The sequence below is a fragment of the Urocitellus parryii genome (genome assembly GCF_045843805.1).
Source record: "Urocitellus parryii isolate mUroPar1 chromosome 13 unlocalized genomic scaffold, mUroPar1.hap1 SUPER_13_unloc_2, whole genome shotgun sequence".
Classification (NCBI taxonomy): Eukaryota; Metazoa; Chordata; class Mammalia; order Rodentia; family Sciuridae; genus Urocitellus; species Urocitellus parryii.
This window is the reverse complement of record NW_027551770.1, coordinates 5,956-23,981: the sequence shown is the minus strand read 5'-3', so window position 1 is coordinate 23,981 and position 18,026 is coordinate 5,956. Positions and strand designations below refer to the sequence as shown.

The 18,026-nt window shown below is 43.5% G+C and overlaps 1 non-coding gene and 1 pseudogene across 1 annotated transcript; both read right to left on the bottom strand.

Moving 5' to 3' along the window:
• Positions 1-7,589: 7,589 nt before the first annotated feature.
• Positions 7,590-7,691, bottom strand: LOC144251425 (small nucleolar RNA U13). The gene has a single exon (XR_013342680.1). It is a non-coding gene; the product is annotated as a small nucleolar RNA U13 (small nucleolar RNA).
• A 7,414-nt stretch (positions 7,692-15,105) lies between these two features.
• On the bottom strand, positions 15,106-16,380 carry LOC144251423 (S-phase kinase-associated protein 2 pseudogene; annotated as a pseudogene).
• Positions 16,381-18,026: the final 1,646 nt, after the last annotated feature.

Below are 18,026 nucleotides of genomic sequence, written 5' to 3'. Positions count from 1 at the left end.
TCCAGTGTACTTAGGCAGCAAATCAGGTTCAACCAGATGCTAGAAGTGTGATTTTTAAGGTTCTCACATTAAATGATAAGTTGGTGAGGTGATAGTTATGCTAATTTTTTGATTTAATCTTTGACTATGTGTGAACATAATCAAAATGTTGTATTGTACCCCATAAACATACACAATTGTTATCTGCCCAATAAAGATCAGCTGTTCCTTTTCTTAAAGATCAGATGCCTTCTTTGGTTGAAATGAGAATTGGGGGTTGCCTTTCTCTGCTGTTTTCCAATGAGGGAGGGATTAAAATGGTATGCATCACATCCATGGAAAAATGACAGTTAAAAATCATCTTTAGCATGAATTTAAGTCAAATAGTGAATAAAAACAAGAGGACAATTAATTTTACCAAGTTCTTTCTCTCCTAGAAAATAGCAATCTTGACTCATGGAGATCAAGATTGGCAAATTGTAGCCCGTGGGTCAAATCTCAGTCATTATTGGCCTTTGGTGAAGTTTTCTGAGCGCACAGTCACAGTCCCTCATTTGTGATTTGCCCATGACCACATTTACAGAACCACAGATGTGGGTAGTTGGCATGCAGACCTTACAGCCTTCGAAGACTCACTTAGTTACTACCTGGTCCTCTACAGGAAAAGATTTCTGGTCCTCAACCTCCCCTCTCAACGCTGAAGCTCTGGGATGGAAAGGACAGGGAAGGGGTAGGCAGCCCATGAGTCTGAGTAGTCCTGAGGCCAGTACTGTGACACTTTAACCTCTGGGTCACCTGGTTTCTGGAGCATGTTTCTCCTAGGGAGAATCTGCCTGAATGGCATAGAGTCAAGATCAAGCTGAGCTCCAGGTTAGGGAACATGTAAATGTGCTCCCTCTGTCCAGCTAGCTAGAGTCTAGGAACCAGTTCAACCCAGGCTCTAAAGATCTGCTCCCAAGGCCACCTAAAGCAGAGCTGTTGTTTGGTGCTCCTGGTTTGGCTGGGGTCCTTCTGAATCAGAACTACGGCCTGAGTCTCCAGCCCTCTAAATAGGACTCCATCACGCTCACAGACAACCAAGGAGGAACCATATCAAGCCTCTGGAAATTCATCTTGCCCCCAGCACTGTGCCCACAAGTGTCCAAGACCTAAGTACAGGCATGAAGGGTTCCCCGTTGCAGATCAATCCCAGGGCTGGGTGTGAAAAGGCCAGATAGTGACAAGGGACCCTTTTCAGGCTTGCTTGATCCCAGGTTTCACATCAGTCTGGATGGTCTTGGGGCCAGTCACTCTGCCAGCCCCACCTCCCGGGCCACCAGTACCTCCATTCAGCATCAACTGGTTCCATTGACCTTGGTCCCAAGCCTCTGTGGCACCGAGAGCAGAATCAGAGAATAGTCATCATCACAGGGTGCTGACAGGACAGGCCCAACCTGCAGACTGACCCTACGGGGTGTCACCGGGGTGAAAGTGAGAGAATCCCCCAGAAGCTCCGTGGGAGACCGTGGTGGGCACACCCCAGCCCCGAGGAATGAGTCATGGGGGCAAAGTCAACCACAGAGCCCCATTCCCCTTGGAGTGGCTGGATTAGGCAGGAACAGGACAGCCCTTTCTGACCAAGGAGATGTGAGGAGACCATCTGGAGGCCTGTAGCAGAGGGGGTCCTGGCCCTTGGGAAGAAGATGGTAAAGAAGCAGTTCCTTCCACATTGTTGTCCACTGGAGGTAGTGCCTGCCTGGTGGCTGGTGGTTGGTAGGGAGCTACCACTCCCCCAACACAGGCAAACATGTGGAGTACAATGGATACCCACCGAGCTTTTGGACAGTGCTCAGGAGGTGAGTTAGTCGCCTCTGGAATCGCCCTGACTCCATAATTTGCAGTATGTGAGAAAATGCATTTCTTTTGTCATTGAAGCTATTTTAAATTAATTTGCATGTTATTTGCTCTAAAGTCACCTGAGCTTAAACAAGTATCTGCCACCTCATGGGACACTTTCCATGGACGCTGAAAACTTCTTTCCACCGGGCACAGGCCCTGTCCCCCACAGAGGCTCCCTCTGAGTCACAAACACTCTGAATCCTGCCCCCTGATGGTGCCAACATGTGCTCAATTTTGAAGTCTTCACCTTGGCCTGCATTGTCCCCCCAACTTTCTCCCACCGTGCCCAAAGATATGGCAATTTTACTTAAAGTGAATCCCCAAACTTCTGCTTCTAGTAATGATGGGTTAGGTCATTAGAAACAAAAATCTTCTAAAGACAATATGAAGTCATCTGATTCTGGGCATTTGATAATCAAGGGGAGCCAGAGTTAGAGTGAAGATGGAGTCCCCAATGGTGAGCTCAGCTTAAGGGCTACTTTCCCTGGGGACATTTTCCAGTGTAGAAAGGGGAGCTCAAATGTGGAGTGGCACCTATAACAGAATCAGAGAATAGTCACCCTTATGGTTTGCATTTGAACTGGAAAACCACATGTATCAAAATGAACTTAAACCCCTATCTCTCACCCTGCACAAAACTCAAAGTGGATCAAGGACTTAGACACTAGAACAGATACCCTGCATCTAACAGAAGAAAATCTCCACCATGTTGGCTTAGGAACTGACTTCCTTACCAAGATCCCTAAAGAACAAGAAGTAAAATCAAGAATCAATAAGTGGGATGGAATCAAACCTAAATGCTTCTTCACAGGGAAGGGAATCATTAATAACATAAAGAGAGAGCCTACAGAATGGGAGAAAATCTTTACCACAGGTGCCTCAGATGGAGCATTAATCTCCAGGATATACAAAGAACCTAAAAAACTCAATACCATAAATATAAATAACCCACAATAAATGGGCAAAGGAACTGAACAGACACTTCACAGAAAAAGAAGTTTAATCAACCAACAATTATATGAAACAATGTTCAACATCTCTAGCAATTAGAGAAATGCAGATCAAAACTACACAGAGGTTTCAGCTCACTCCAGTCAGAATGCCAATCACAAAGAATAAAAGCAATAATAAATGTTGGTGAGGATGTGAGGAAAAAAGTTACACTCATATGCTGCTGGTGGGACTGAAAATTAGTGCCACCACTCTGGAAAACAGTATCAAGATTCTTAAGAAAACTTGGAATGGAACCACCATTTGACCCAGTTATCCCACTTTTCATTTTATATCCAAAGGACTTAAAATCAGCATACAACAGTGATGCAGCCACATCAATATTTACGGCAGCTCAATTCACAATCTCTAAACTATGTAACTAACTTAGATGCCCTTCAACATATGAATGGATAAAGTAAATGTGATTTATATACACAATGGAATATTACTCAGCCTTAAAGAAGAATGAAATTATGGCATTTGCAGATAGATGGATGGAGCTGGAGAATATTAGGCTAAGTGCATGATGTCAATCCCAAAGAACCAAAGGCTGAATGTTTTCTCTGATATGTGGATGCTACTTCACAATAAGTGGGTGCAGGGAGGAGCTAGGGAAAGAAGGGAGGAGATATGGGGTTAGAAAGGATAGTAGAATGGTTCAGATATTATGACCCTATGTGCATATATGATTACATGACTTGTGAAACTTGACATCATATACAAACAGAACAATGAGAAGTCATACTCCATTTATGTATGATGTATCAAAATGCATTCTAAAGGTATGTACAACTAGCTAGAATGAATTAAAATTTTGAAAAAAATATAACATGAGTTACAGAAAGACTAGTTAGATATTAAGTAAAATCCATAAAGGAGAAGACTTGGTAAATTGTTCTATAATAATTCTAACATCCTCTGGTAATAAAAAAAAAAAAAAAAACAGGAAAAGGACAAAGGTAAGCCATATAGCAGAAGGAAATCTAGTTGTGCATCCCCTAGTGACATGTTGGTCAATGATGGACCACATATGCAATGGTAGTCCCATAGAACTGTACTGGAAAATTCCTACTAGCCAGTCATAGCATCATCCCAACACGGTAGCAGAATGCACTGCTCATGCATTATACTGTTTGTGGCAGTACTGACATAAACAAAACCTACCATACTGACATTCATTTAAAAGTAGGGCACCTACAATTATGTACAGTGATAATTGATAATAAATGACTGTTGTTGGTTTATGTATATACTATGCTAGGCTTTTATCATTATAAACCTTCTCTTTGTAAAAATATTTACTGAGAGTATGCTGTGCTACACACTGACTGCCAGCCACCTCATGCATCTTGCATTTACCATGTTTCTTTTTTTTTTGGTGCCAAAAATTGAACCCAAGGTTCTTAACCACTGAACCATATCCCCAGCCTTTTAAAATTTTCATATAGGATCTTAGTTGCTTAGGACCTCACTAGGTTGCTGAGGCTGGCTTTGAACTTGTGATCCTCCTGCCTCAGCCTCCCAAGCTGCTGGGATTACTGGTGTACACCACCAAACCCAGTTTATCACATCTCTTGATAGCATTATTTTCTCTTGTTTATGTGATCTTGTGTTGTGTTGTTTTATTTAGCATGGCTCTGAAAGCAATAGGCTATGCTACACACATACACACACACACACACACACACATCATATAGACAAGGTGTATAATAGGCTACATAGGGTCTAGGTTGCTGTAAATATATTTGATGATGTTTGCACAATGACAGAATCAACTAAGGACATATTCCCCAGAACATCCCCATTATTAAGTGACACACGACTGCATTGTTGCATGTTTAACTTCCAAAGGATTTCTACAAGTAAATTAAGAAAATGACAACCAAGTAGAAAACTGAGCAAGAGACTTCAAAGGACCAAAAAAGATAGATAATCAAGGAAAATTACATTAAAATCACAATGCATTAGGCTTGCATACGTTAGAAAGACCAAGATGGAAAAGATAGGCCCAAAACTTCAGTGAGGTGTAAATTGGTAGAACTACCATGCACTACAGAAAAAAATTTGGATGGGTACAGCCACTTGGGAAGACAAATTGGCACAATTTATTAAATCCAAAGTTGTAAATAAGGCAGGACCCAGCAAATTCACCCCTGGCTACATCTTTAACAGAATGCACAGATGTGTGTATCGAAGGACAAATAATGATAGTAGTCATTGCAGTAGTGCTTGTGACAGCCCCAATCTGAAAATGACCCAAACGTACGTGAGTAACAGATCTACTTATAAGGTGTAGTGCCAGGTAGGAATGAGCTCCAGCTAAGCGGTGAGCACTAACACCAGAACACTCACTGTGTGATTCCATTAAGATAAAGAGCAAAATCCAGCTACAAGAAACCCTATTATTTAGTTGCTAAGGGAAAGCAAGAAAGCGATTTCCATAGTTGGGATAATGGCTACCTTTAGGGACAGGTCCCGGAAGTAGCAATATTACCCTCTCAACCTGGTTACACAGGTATTTACTTTGTGATGAATATCTTGGTTCTGCACATTTTTCTGATTGTGACTTATATCTCACAATAAAAAGAAAAAGATAAAAGGGTATTTTGCACCAAATCACACACGATAAAGTCTTCCAGAAACAGCCTCACTTGGCTTCCCACAGTCCACGTCACACACACACTCAGTGTAGACATATAGATGTGCAGTTCAATGAGAGTCGTGTGTTTACCTTCTGGATCCTGCCTCTCATAGCTGATCACGTCTCATTCAATTTTAGTGCATGAAACCGAGCACCACATGCAGACATTTGGGATGCAACCACAAGCCTTTCTATGAGTTGAATTTCCTTTGGGATTTATTAGATTTTCTCTTCTTAATTTGCCTACCTAACTTCCTTAACAATTCATCTGATCCTCTCTTAGTACATATATTTTGATTGTATTTTTTTCCTTTTATGCATTTCATAGTATCCTCAGTTCTTATAAGTAGTATTATCTCGATCTTCCATTTCTGTGCAACCAACAGCCCTAACTACATGAGTCAGAAGAACAGAGTATTCGACATGACTCACAATCTGGGCAGGTCTCATCTGGACCGGGTAATAGAGTCTGCAGCTGAAACATCCAATGTGGCTGGGGCTATCAGGAACTCTCTTTCCACAGGGTAATTTTCCATCAAGGTAACTAATTCTCTACATGAGGTTCAGGACTTCTGTTGGTCCATTTTTTTTTTTTTGGTTATTTTAACAAAATACTGGAGGTTGGACACTTTATTTTTAAAAAAGGTTTATCAGTTTTCAGTTCTAGAGATTCAAGGGTGTGGCATTGCTTCTGCTCAGCTCTGGTAAGGGCTTTCTGGCTCCACCACACCAATGGTGAGAGCACATGAGAGGGAGAGATCATAGGAGGAGACAGGAAGCCAGAAGTATTCAACAGCCTGGCTTGCTCCTTATTACAGCTTGCTCTCACAGGCACTAACTCACTCTGGAAGACCAAAGATGAAACCTCAATGACCTAATTACCTTGCACTAGGCCCCACCTCTTAAAAGTTCCACCACCTCCCAACATCATTGCATTGAGAAACAAGCTTCCAACACACGAACCTTATCCAAATCAGAGCAGTCTATGTCACTGTGAGGACTGTGGATTTTAATTCTACAAGATGAGAAACCATTGGTATGATTGTAGTATAGAATCTATGATCAAACATACTCTGCTGCTTCATATAGACATAGCAAAAGGGGATCAAGAGAGGAAACAGGAGACAGGACAGATTTGATGGCTGAGACTTGAATGTGGTTCCCACTATTCAGGGTGGTTGGATTCTGGAACTGTTTGCAAAATAGAGAAGTGTCAAGAGCGACTCCTATTTGGGGAGGAAGGAACCCAGCAAATGGGGATGCGGTTCATAGACTGAGAGGCAAGGGATAGTTGTATTAGTCAGTGTTCTGCCACTATAACAAATACCTGAGTTATTCAACCTATGAAAAATAAGAAAGGTTTATTTTGTCTCATAGTTTTGGGGATTTTGGTTCATGGTCAGTTGGCCTGGTTGTTTAGGGCCTGTGACAAAGTGGCACATCATAGTGGGGAGTGCATATCAGAGCAGATTGTTCATCTCAAGGCTGAGACAAGAGAGAAAGAGAAAGAAACTGGCATCTTATAATCCCTTTTGAAGGCACACCCTATGGGCCAAAACTTCCCATGAGGCCCCGTTCCTGAGTTCCCACCAACTCCCAATAGTGACACCCTGGAGATCAAGATTTTAACACAGGTGCCTTTGGGGGACGTTGAGGGTCCAAACCATAGCAACAGTGAACACTGAGTCTGGTTTGGCAACTGTAGTCTTTAGAGACTCTTCGGTCACCATGAAGAGCTGTGGGCTGGGTGGCAAGGTGTCGTCTGAAGCTTACATTTGGAATCCTCTGATCCAGAGAGAAGAGAAAGCCCAAGAATATGTCCTCATAGGGAATAGCAGTGGGCACAGGGGATGGGGCATTTCAATGTCATCCTGATGAGCCCAAAAAGTGGGCTCTGAAGAGGCCTGACCCTACCCTTTGTCAAGAGGACCACTTGCCCAGAGCCAGGGTCCCTTACCTGATGGTCCATCCCAGTAGGACCCAGATCTTTCTTAAAGCTACACCAAGACAGCTTCCCCACAAATAGCGTTTATTAAAACTTGTGTTCTTCCTACAAGGGTTTGCCCAGGTAAAGGTGAGAGTTCTTATCCATTTTTCACATCCTACTGGTAATGTGCTCACACTGTAACAAGGTTTGAGGGAGGCAAATCTCACACAGTGGCATGAAAACATGCATTGTACATAAGAATAGCCAAAGGATCGTGCTCTTGTTTGTTAATTTATGTCAAATAACACTGAGATTTGGGAATGGCAAATTACAATATTTTATAATTTGGAACTCCAGAAGGGAAAGTCCAAGATGTTTTGCAAGATAAAGTATGACATCTTGAGATTCCACCAACTTTAGGCTAAACATTGAGTAGCTAAAAATTGAAAAGCTCAGCAGGCTTTTGACTGGCATTTTATGGGCTACAGTTGAGCAATGCTTTACTAGGTTTTGCATGCCACCTTATTTAATATGGGAAAATTACCCTGAGATAAAGTAGTTACTCTCCTCTCATTTTACAGGTGATAAAATGGAGTCACAGGGAGAGGTTTCCTAACTGTCCCCATTTACCATATTTTGAAGTTGTCAGAATTAAAATAGAGCCTCTTGGCTCAAGCTACAACAAAAAAATAATCAGGGAGGTTGTAAAGAGGTAATGTCACCTACATGTGCCTGATGACAAGAGCTGTTACAAGAGACTTCCAGAACCATCCCCTTGCACAAAGCCATCACAACCTTGCCCACAAAACACTTCTGCAAGAAATGTCCAACCATTGCCCACCCAACTTCAGGTGACGCCACCCCTAGGATTCTTGATGAATATTGCCTTATTCATGCAGTATTGATATTCTTCAAGCAATCTTCCTGGGGATTGAACCCAGAGGGCTTTTACCACTGAATCACATTCCCATTCCTTTTAATTTTATTTTTATTAGGAAACTTAGTCTTAGTTACTAGGGTCTAACTCACTAAGTGGCTGAGGTTGGCCTTGAACTTGCAATCCTCCTGTCTCTGGGATTACAGGCATGCACCACCATGCTTTTATTGTACACATGGTTTATTAGCATGTGCATGTTATCATTGCAATGTTTTCCCAGAATGAACTTAATCTTTGGATAATTCCTCTGTGCTTGTCACTGCACTGGCTAAGTAGGAGAGCTGAAGGACTGGATTGCAAGCCCACCTCTTATCTCTTAGCCAGGGTGGCATCTGTGCCTCGTGAAAGAGCCTTCAGACTCAGGTGGGTGATTTAGCCTGCTTCTTCCACACTAAAATACTACAAAATCAGTATCAAAATCAGCAGGCAATATCAAAAGTCATTCCAACTCAACCACAAACAATTCAGAGGATATAAATAATAGATTCAGACTTTGACATGGGGCACTCCTAGGCCACAAACAGTGATGTACTGGATTTTGTGCCAGATCATGGCTGGTATTTTTTGTGCCTCTAATTGCAAGAATCTGGGAGGGCTGAGCCTGTGAGGGAGATCACATTTTCAGGGTGGACAGAATTGAGCACACAAACCAGAGGTGTCCTCTCCTCCGGACTGGCACTCAGTTAATGCTCATGGGCCCAGTTCTCCACATCCACGCAGAATCCCAGGGCACCCCACCTGGCAGGGACTGTGATTGTCCAGTGCCTGTGAGCAGCATCAGAGAGGCCATGCTTCCAACACATGAACCTTATCCAAATCACAATCTGGGAAAGTCTCATTTGGACTGGGTAGTGCCCACACTTGCCTGCAAAAAGGTGAGGCCTGTGAGTGAGTGAGGCATGTGAAACTGTTCACAAAGTGTCCTTCAATGTGCCAACAGGTGAAAAACACAACTCACACTTCCCCTGCAGGATAGCTGGGGGTGTGCAAGGCTCCTTCATCACAGAGGTCACCCTTGCACTGGGAGCACCAGTGGAATTGCAATGCCAGCTTCCTTCATCCATTGAACACTGTGGTCTCTTGAAAAAGCTACAGATCCAGTTCTGTTGGAGAATATGTCTGGAAAGGACCCAAAAGTCAGTATGATGTTGTTCTCCCATGGAACTGACTTTCACAGAAACTTCCAAAACAAATATGCTATTTGAAAAATAAATACCACAAAAGAAATAAAATTGTGTGTGTGTGTGTATGTGTGTGTGTGTGTGTGCACGTGCGCGCACGTATGCACAAATTTTCTGGTGAAATTCACTGGAAGAAATTAATTCTTCATGTTAAGTAGATTTCCCAAAGCGATCCTAGGTGTTACATAAACAAATTTACATCCTAAGAACCATGTTTTTATTTTAGAGTATATAACAAAAAGTAAAATTAGTACATCCAACCTATGACATCAAGGGTAACCTAAAGTTTTCTTTATGAGTTTACATAAAAAGAATCAATTTCAGGTTAAAATGTAGGACAAATAAGGTTAAAGTGGAATGTTTTCATGGAAATGCTGGGAGCCATGGGACATCGGGAGAAAAGTGAAGCAGAGGTACCCTGAGGCCCAAGTACAGGAGTTCCAGAAAGTTCCATGTAGCAGGAGGCATCTCACTTTGTGTGGAGTTTATCCAATTTGAATGAATTATCATGAATCAGTCCAATGTCTATTAAATATCCATTTGGAGGTTGGAAGGAAATTCATACTAAAAACTATTTGGATACATTTTTAATCCTCACGATGTCATTTAAACCCTTTGGGGTGGACTTTGCTCCCTCCTCCACCACCTGAGGAGGAGCCCCTGAACTTCGGTCCACCTTTAGTATATCTTGGGGAAACAGTGGCAACTTCCGAGCCCAGTCAGGGTTCCAGAAGAGGGCTCTGTGTTTGGTAAGTAATGTCTGAGTCCATTGTCTGTTTTACTTTCCATGGTTTTAGTTACAAATGATCAATTATAGCCCCAAAATATTAAATGGGAAATTTCAGAAGTAGCAATTCCCCAGTCTTAAAACGATTCCAAAAAAATGTTCTGGTGAACTCTCACACTGTCCCATTCCTTCCCATCTGGGAGTGCAGGATTTTGTCACATGGCAGGAAAGGATGCGTATGGTAGCCACGTTCTTCCTCCACCTGAGACGGAGAGCATTGTGTGCATAATCATAAAACAACCTCTTTATTGATCTGTTTCATGGACCAAGACCCAAAATGACTTGGACAAAACAACTGTCCACCCTGCCCCCCACAATCAGGGCAGTGATGACTTTCTCCCCCTCTGGATCTGGTTAAGTTAAATAATTTTGTAAGAAGCCAAATGTTAAAATCATAGACCTGGAGGATCAAGAGTGTGTTTGCTCCTGGGGAGCAGGGCTCTGCCGCCCACTGAGACACCCCTGGGCAGGAAGCACTCACTGTGCAGGTTCTGGAGATGGTGTGGGGTACCCGCTGGCCTGGGGCCAGGCGGAGCAGGAGCAGTCCACGTACACAGCTGGGTGAGAGCCAGGTTGGCTGCTGTCATCACCACAGACAATATCAAGAGGCTGTGTGTTTGTTTAAAGGGGCCACACTCTCCACTCTCACCTCACTCCATGAAGCATCAGCACTTTCTCGGGCCATGTTCTCTCTGCCACCTACCAAAGGGGTGGATGGTCCCCAGGCTCCAGAGACCTGACCCCACACACGGCTCTTCCTTTGTGTCACTTGGCTACTCCTCAGGCTTCCTAATTTATTGTCTTCCAATCACACTCTACAGATTTCGGAATTTTCTTTTCATAATTCAATCTCATTTTCCATATTTTTTCTTTAATCCATATTTCAAGCCAATAATCATTGACTCAGGTATAGAAAAATCCAGGGAAGAAAGAGGCCTACATGCCACACTTTCTCGTGTGTATGTCATGCAGAGGGCAGGTACTGCATCCTGGGCCACCGAGGTCAGAAGGCCACATTCTTTCCTGTCTCCCATTCCCTTAATTGGATTGCTCCCTCCCTTTCTGGCCCTGTATACATCCCTGGAATGGAGCTACCACTACCCCTGGGAGCTGCTGTTCTTTTATTGCAGAACCACAAGGGGAGGGCAGACAGGGTGAGCAGGAGGCAAGAAGGAGCCTCTGGTCCCAGCAGCCACACCTGTCCTACCTGGAGCTCCTGGCCATGACTTCTGAGTGCATGGCCTCATCATGTGTCCGCTGTCCTCTACTCCATCCTAGTCTCTGTCACAGCCTACCGTGACAAGGCCTATAAGCAACAGAAATTTATTTCTCATAGTCATGGAGGCTGAAACTCCAAGACTGAGAGATCTGATGTTTGGTGAGGACCCACTTTCTCATCCACAGGTGGCATCTTCTCTCTGTGTCCTCACCTGGAAGAAGAGTGGGTGGTTCTTGGGCTTTTTTTCCTTTTTCCCAGGGGTGCTTTACCACTGAGCCGCACCCCCAAGTCATTTGATGTCTTATTTTGAGACAGGGTCTCACTAAGTGGCTTAGGGTCTCTCCACATTGCTGAGGTTGGCATTGAACTTGTGATCCTTCTGCCTCAGCCTCCACCATACCACTGGAATTAGAGGCATGCACCACTGCGCTTGGCCTTGGGCCTTTCTTTAAAGGATATTAATTCCCCTCATGAGGGATCTGCCCCATGACCTAATCACCTCCAGAGGCCCCATTTTCTAACACCTTGTGGGTGAGGATTTCATCATATGAATTTGGGGACATCACAGTCAGATCACAGGTCACAGCAACTAAGTGAGAACAGCGCAGCTGCCCCAAGCAGCCCTAAGGGCAGAACCATCTTCTGATGCTGGTGTCCTTCCATCCTGCTGTGTGGTTCTTTGGGGGTAAGGATAAGGTTAGGAGCCCCGTGTGGACGTCTCATCTCCTCTTTGTGTGTTAGTGGTTGTACCCAGGGTCACAAAATGTGCTGTTTTCCCAGATAATAATATTTGCTTTTTTTTTACCATAAACATGTGGCCTTGGGAAGGCCATTCTGAGAGGACAGAAGGACTTTGGTAGAAGGGAAACAGGCCCTCTGGAGTGTGTCCCTCCTCCCTTGAGCTGCTCCTTCCCCATAGGGTCTCTGTGGGGAAAGCTGGGACACCCATGACTACTTAAGATTCTTTTGGGGTGGGAGTGTGGCTCTGTGGTAGAGTACATGCTTGGTGTGCACCAGGCCCCGGGTTCCACCTCTGGCATTGCATAAGCAATCCTTTCTGAGGTCACTGAGGGTGTGTTCCTCCACCGTCAGCTAGGAAACCGTGCACCCCTTTCAGCCGATCACAGCTCTTCAGGTTTTCATATCATCGTTACAAACATCAGTACATTTCTCTTACTTGTTTTCCCATGAAAGGCACATGTAGCAGCTTCCAGAATGAGCAGAGAATACACACACCCTCCAAGTGTGCGACAGAGAAAGAATGGACTGTCTTTGGAGAAAGACACTTAGGTGAATTTTCCAATGGAAACTTCTCAAAATAGTCAAATAGCAAATAAAGCAGATCACCACAGGAAACCAGAATGAGGTGCAGTTAAGACACCTATTCAGTGTTTCAGCATCTCCCAGCCACTGTCACACACAGCAATGACTGTTTTCTTCAATATGGTGATTCCAGAAAAGGGCCAAGCAGTAAGGTTTTCCGTATCAGCTATGATGCTGCAAATGCCAGTTAGCATGTTCCTGGACCTGGGTTCCAATCCATTTCCACTGCGGTAGCAATCGGCATTTGGTGAAAAAGAACTCCCACCCTGTACTCAGACCCTGCCTGTCTGAATTTCATGAGCACCCAGAAGTTCAAGTCGTTTTTTCTTAGCAGAGCCAGGTCTCTATCCTTATTTTGCTTAACAGCAGAAACTCTTCAGGTACAACATGTTCTGTGCTCGAGAACAAAGCAGCAGATAACATTTTCTGGATGCTTAGAAGTGGAACAGTTTCCTTCTGAGGACTTTACAAACATAATTTATAGTAATCCTAGCACAAGCAAGCTGTCATTCACATTTTACAGATGAGGAAACCCAGGCGCTGGATGGGGAAGTAATTTGCTCACTGCTCCTTCCAGCAGGGTGGTATACTTTTTTTTTTTTTATAAAAATGTGTTTTATTTTAAAACAAGTTTATAAAAGTAGAAATCACATACAAAAATACAGATTACTTCCATATGTTGGCAAAATAGCTTATGGCTGGACTTGAGTTTGGAAGTACAGGCTCTGTATGTTTGAGGGCATCCAGAAGTAAGTCCAACCAGATCCTACCACCAGCCCTTGTCATTAATCTGTAAACAATAATTTCAAGTAGTATTTAGCACTTTTTAGCTAATAAGAAATAGACACATAATCATCTCCTTGTGTAACACTACTTTAAAATTTTCTTCCTTAGGTCTGAGCAGATAAGGGCACTTCATGCTACTGTTTTTAACATTTAAAATATTTGATTAAAGTAAAACCAGTTAATAGAAAAACGATGGATTTTGGCTTTTTTGTTACATTTTGCACATTTGGGGAGGTCACTGACTTAAAACTAGTGTTTTTGTGATTTTTTAAAAGCAGAACTTGATCTTTTTGCCTTGACGAGAGAGGTTTTTTAATAAAACAAACCCACTCATATTACTAAAAGGTTCAACACCTGAGTACTAAATCTTACATAGGTGCCAGTGCAGACTGTCCTGAAATTGCATGGAAAATACACTTGCTTCTAGTGTGTACTTCTGATTTACCGGAACAAGCAATTCTTACAATCAATAACCCTATAAAGTGGGTAGTTTCAAACAATTATTGCAAAAGACCATATTTTAAAAAGGCAATTTAAAATACTTGATTCCAGAGTAATATACAAATAAACTTAGTACTAAAGGAAAACAGCAGGCAGTATCAGTTCAGAACTCTTTCAATTTTTCAAGAATAGAGACTGATTAGGTTAATACCACCTTCCTAAAACAAAGCAATTCAATTAAAAGCTAAACTCATGTTAACGTAATTTGATTATAAAATTAGAAACCACAATTATATTTCAGGAACACAGTACCTTAGTGATATTAAAGGATACTTCTGATTAACCTGGCATAGAAAATTACGTCTTGAGCCTTCACATCCTATACCAACTCTATACCTCTGGCCATATGTTTAATTTGTTTGAGAGTTTAAGATGTGGGGATATGTTTCTGTTAAGCTAATTTCAAATCTTAAGATAGAAATGAAATTTTTTTTTAATTCCCAGATACCTTAAATGCTACTATCTTATGACTCTTTCGGTTCAGCTCACCCTACACATACCTTATTTTTCTTCCAAACTATGTCTTATTAAACAATACTGAAAAATTAAATAGATTAAAAAAAATTATCACAAAGACTATAAAAATCATTAGCCGTAAGTCATTTTTTAAGCTTGATTCTAAATAAAACTTAATCCAAAGGGCACTTGGAGAAAATGGCACAAATTTTGCTATGTAAAAAAGTAAATTGAAATCATAGGCTCAAACTCCTAAAATTTCTGATGGCCTACAACTTAGGTTCTTAAGGGCATAGCGTTGACAGAAACTTTTATAGTTATTTAAAAAAAGGCAACACTTCATTGTTTTCCCTTGAAAATGGTTTCCTAATTTACTTGCAGGATAAAGGTTAAGGGAAAACGAATAATAAAAACTAGCCGAGTGCTCAGTAATTGGGCTTCCTGCCTGCTTTCCCCATTCCAAAGGAAGAGGAGACACCATCCTACAAGAAATAATTTCATAGACAGCTGGACTTTTGCAGTGTCAGTCGGCACCTGATGCCCCATATCTTCTGGTTCTTTTTGTTTCTGACAGTTGGCCTGGCAATGGTGGTGAAATAGGAGCAATTAATTTGCAGATGAGGAAGGGCTTCCCCTAACAGTTGAAGGGTACCATCTGGCACGATTCCAAAAACTTTTAGTGTTTTTAGTGTGGGAATTTCTCCAAGTTCAAGTAGAGTTTCAGGAATTATATCATAGCACCGACTGAGTGACAAGTGTTGGAGGTAGCTGAGCTGGAGAAATTCTGGAAAGCAGTCATGCTTTAGCATGACACTGTCACTTAAGTCCAGATGGACAAGGTTGGGGCATCTTCTGACTAAGGTAGAGACATCTGATTTCTGAAGATTCTTTCGGTAGCCACTAAGATTCAGCTGGGTGATGGTCTCTGACACATGTGCGACAGCCACCTGCACGTGCTTTTCAGTGAACTCATAGCACCAGGAGAGGTTCAGCTCATCCAGTCTGGAACAGCTGCTTAGCAGAGTCTTCAGGGCAGACTCAGAAAATCCAGCATACCCACAAAGGTTGAGTCATACTAAATTTGAGTTCTGCGCAAGATTATTGACAGTGGGATCAGAAAGCTCTAGGCCTTCCAGGCTTAGATTCTGCAACTTGGAGCACTGAGACAGAATGCCATGGAGGGTAGATAGGTTTATAACTGAGTTAGACAGATCCAAGTGCTGGGCACGAAAAGGGCTGCAATGTTCAACCAAGGGTTGGTCCACAAATGATCGGGGGCAGCGGAAGGCTACCACGCCTCGAGACAGCAGACGAACAATCACATCTGGGTGCAGATTTTTACCTGTGAGGTCCAGGGTTTGCCAGAGAGATTCATCAAACGCGAGGCAGTACCACCTCTTACAAACGCCAGAGACTTTCAACAGATCAGGGAGGCAGAGGCAAGAGAAGATCCCCAGGAGCAGTTCATCTGGGAGGGAGTCCCATTTAACACCGGGGAAGTTCTCTCGATTGAGTTTAGGCCTGCGGATGATCACAAAGTCTTTGTCACTCCCTTTGCTTTTCAGCCATTTTCGTGTGGGGCTCTGAGGGTGGCCCAGGTTAGAGAGCAGTTCCTGGGGGATGTTCTCACTGTCCACCTCCTCCTTCTCTAGGGCGGAGACCCCCATGCCTGACAGCAGTTCAGAAGTCTTGCTAGAATCCCATCCCTACGTGAAGCTGGTGGTAACGTTGCTACTCTGGTCCGGAATCTCCTGGAGGTGCTTCCTGTGCATGGCGTCCACAGGTTCGGGAGTTTTAAATACCTGCATTAATTGCACAACTGCCCGCCTCCCAGATTCCCGCTTTGGCGCGCGACAGCTCCCAGCGTGAGGTTCTAGCCCCCAGCAGCCAGACCCGCGCACTCTAGCAACGTTCCATTCCTGCAGCGCGCCCAGGATGGTATACTTTATCAGAGAATCACCGCAGAAAGGCAGCACTGCCAGCTATGGCTGAGTTTCCCGTAGACAGAAACTAATAAATAGGTATCTGCTCTCCACTGCACCTTGCACGTAAAGAGCTGGGGCTAATTTTATACCTGCATAAACAGACTCCAGGAAGATTTGCCTTCCATCTTGGGCTCAGCTGGTTATCAGATCCTCTACAGGCCCTTGGGATTGTGTTTTGCCTGCAAAGCATAGGGAGGGGATGGGGACAGAATTTCCCCATCTGAGTGCCCACAGCCAATGCTCAAGCCCCTTCCCAGACACATCTGGGTCCCCTCCCTGCCCCACAGTCTCTGCAGACTTGGTGGCTGGTGAGAGCACTGGGTGCAGGGAAGAAGAGACAGGGTTGGATGGGACTGTGCAGAGCTGGGTTGGGACCAGGGAGCCTGGAGCATGGTGTGACTCTGGTTCCACAGGGAAGGCAGAATCTAGCCAAGCCCCAGTTTCTGCTCTGCTCCTCTCTGGGCCTTGAGTCAGGTGCCTGGTGTTCCAGGAGATGGGACCCTCCTGGCTTCCTCCCCAAGTATCAACAGATGTGGGGTGTTTTCTAGAACACAGCCTCTCCTTCCCAGCCTACCCTGCTCCTTCTGTTGTGGCTTTGGGGTCACAGGAGACACATGTGTGACCCTCGACAGGGCCTGCCATCTGTGGAAATGCAGGTGGGGGAGAGGACATTCCTCTCAAGATCTCAGGAAAATGTTTACAGAGATTTAAAGGTTGAAGGACAGGTTCAATAAGGACTGTGCACATGTTGCCTGGATTCAACACCGAATGTCCAAGGAATCTCCTCTCTCTCCCCATCCCCTCTTGCTGAACTGCTTAGAAGTTAGTTATGGACATCATGATACTTTATAAACTCCTCTGCAAACATCTCCTTAAAAACAAAAAAAACAGATGGGGCCATTGTATTAATTAGGGAACCAATAGCATGTGTCACAGTAGTCGCTCCTTATCCACACAGGACACATTGCAGGACCCCCAGTGGGAGCTCAAAAATGCAACTGGTACCAAACCCTATATACACTATGCTTCTTTCCTATACAGCAGATCCTAAAGTTTACTTGATAAATTAGGCACAGCTGAAATGATTGGTAGTAAACTGTCATAACAGAAGAACCTTTATAACCATGTACTGTGATGAAAGTTATGTGAATATGATCTCTTCCTCTTTCTGAAATTCTGATGGTGTGCACATTCTTCTTTATGTGATGATGTGAGATGATGTAACCACTCTGTGAGATGAGGTGAGGTAGATGACGTGGGCATCTTGACACAGTGTCAGGTTACTACGCAACGGTTATATGAACACAGGTATTACATCACCAGGACAGTTGATCTCTGACTGACATGGCAACCAAGTGAGTAAGGGTTGGGTAGCCTATACAGCATGAGTACACTGGACAAAGGGACAATCTATGTCCCAGGGTGGGTGGAGG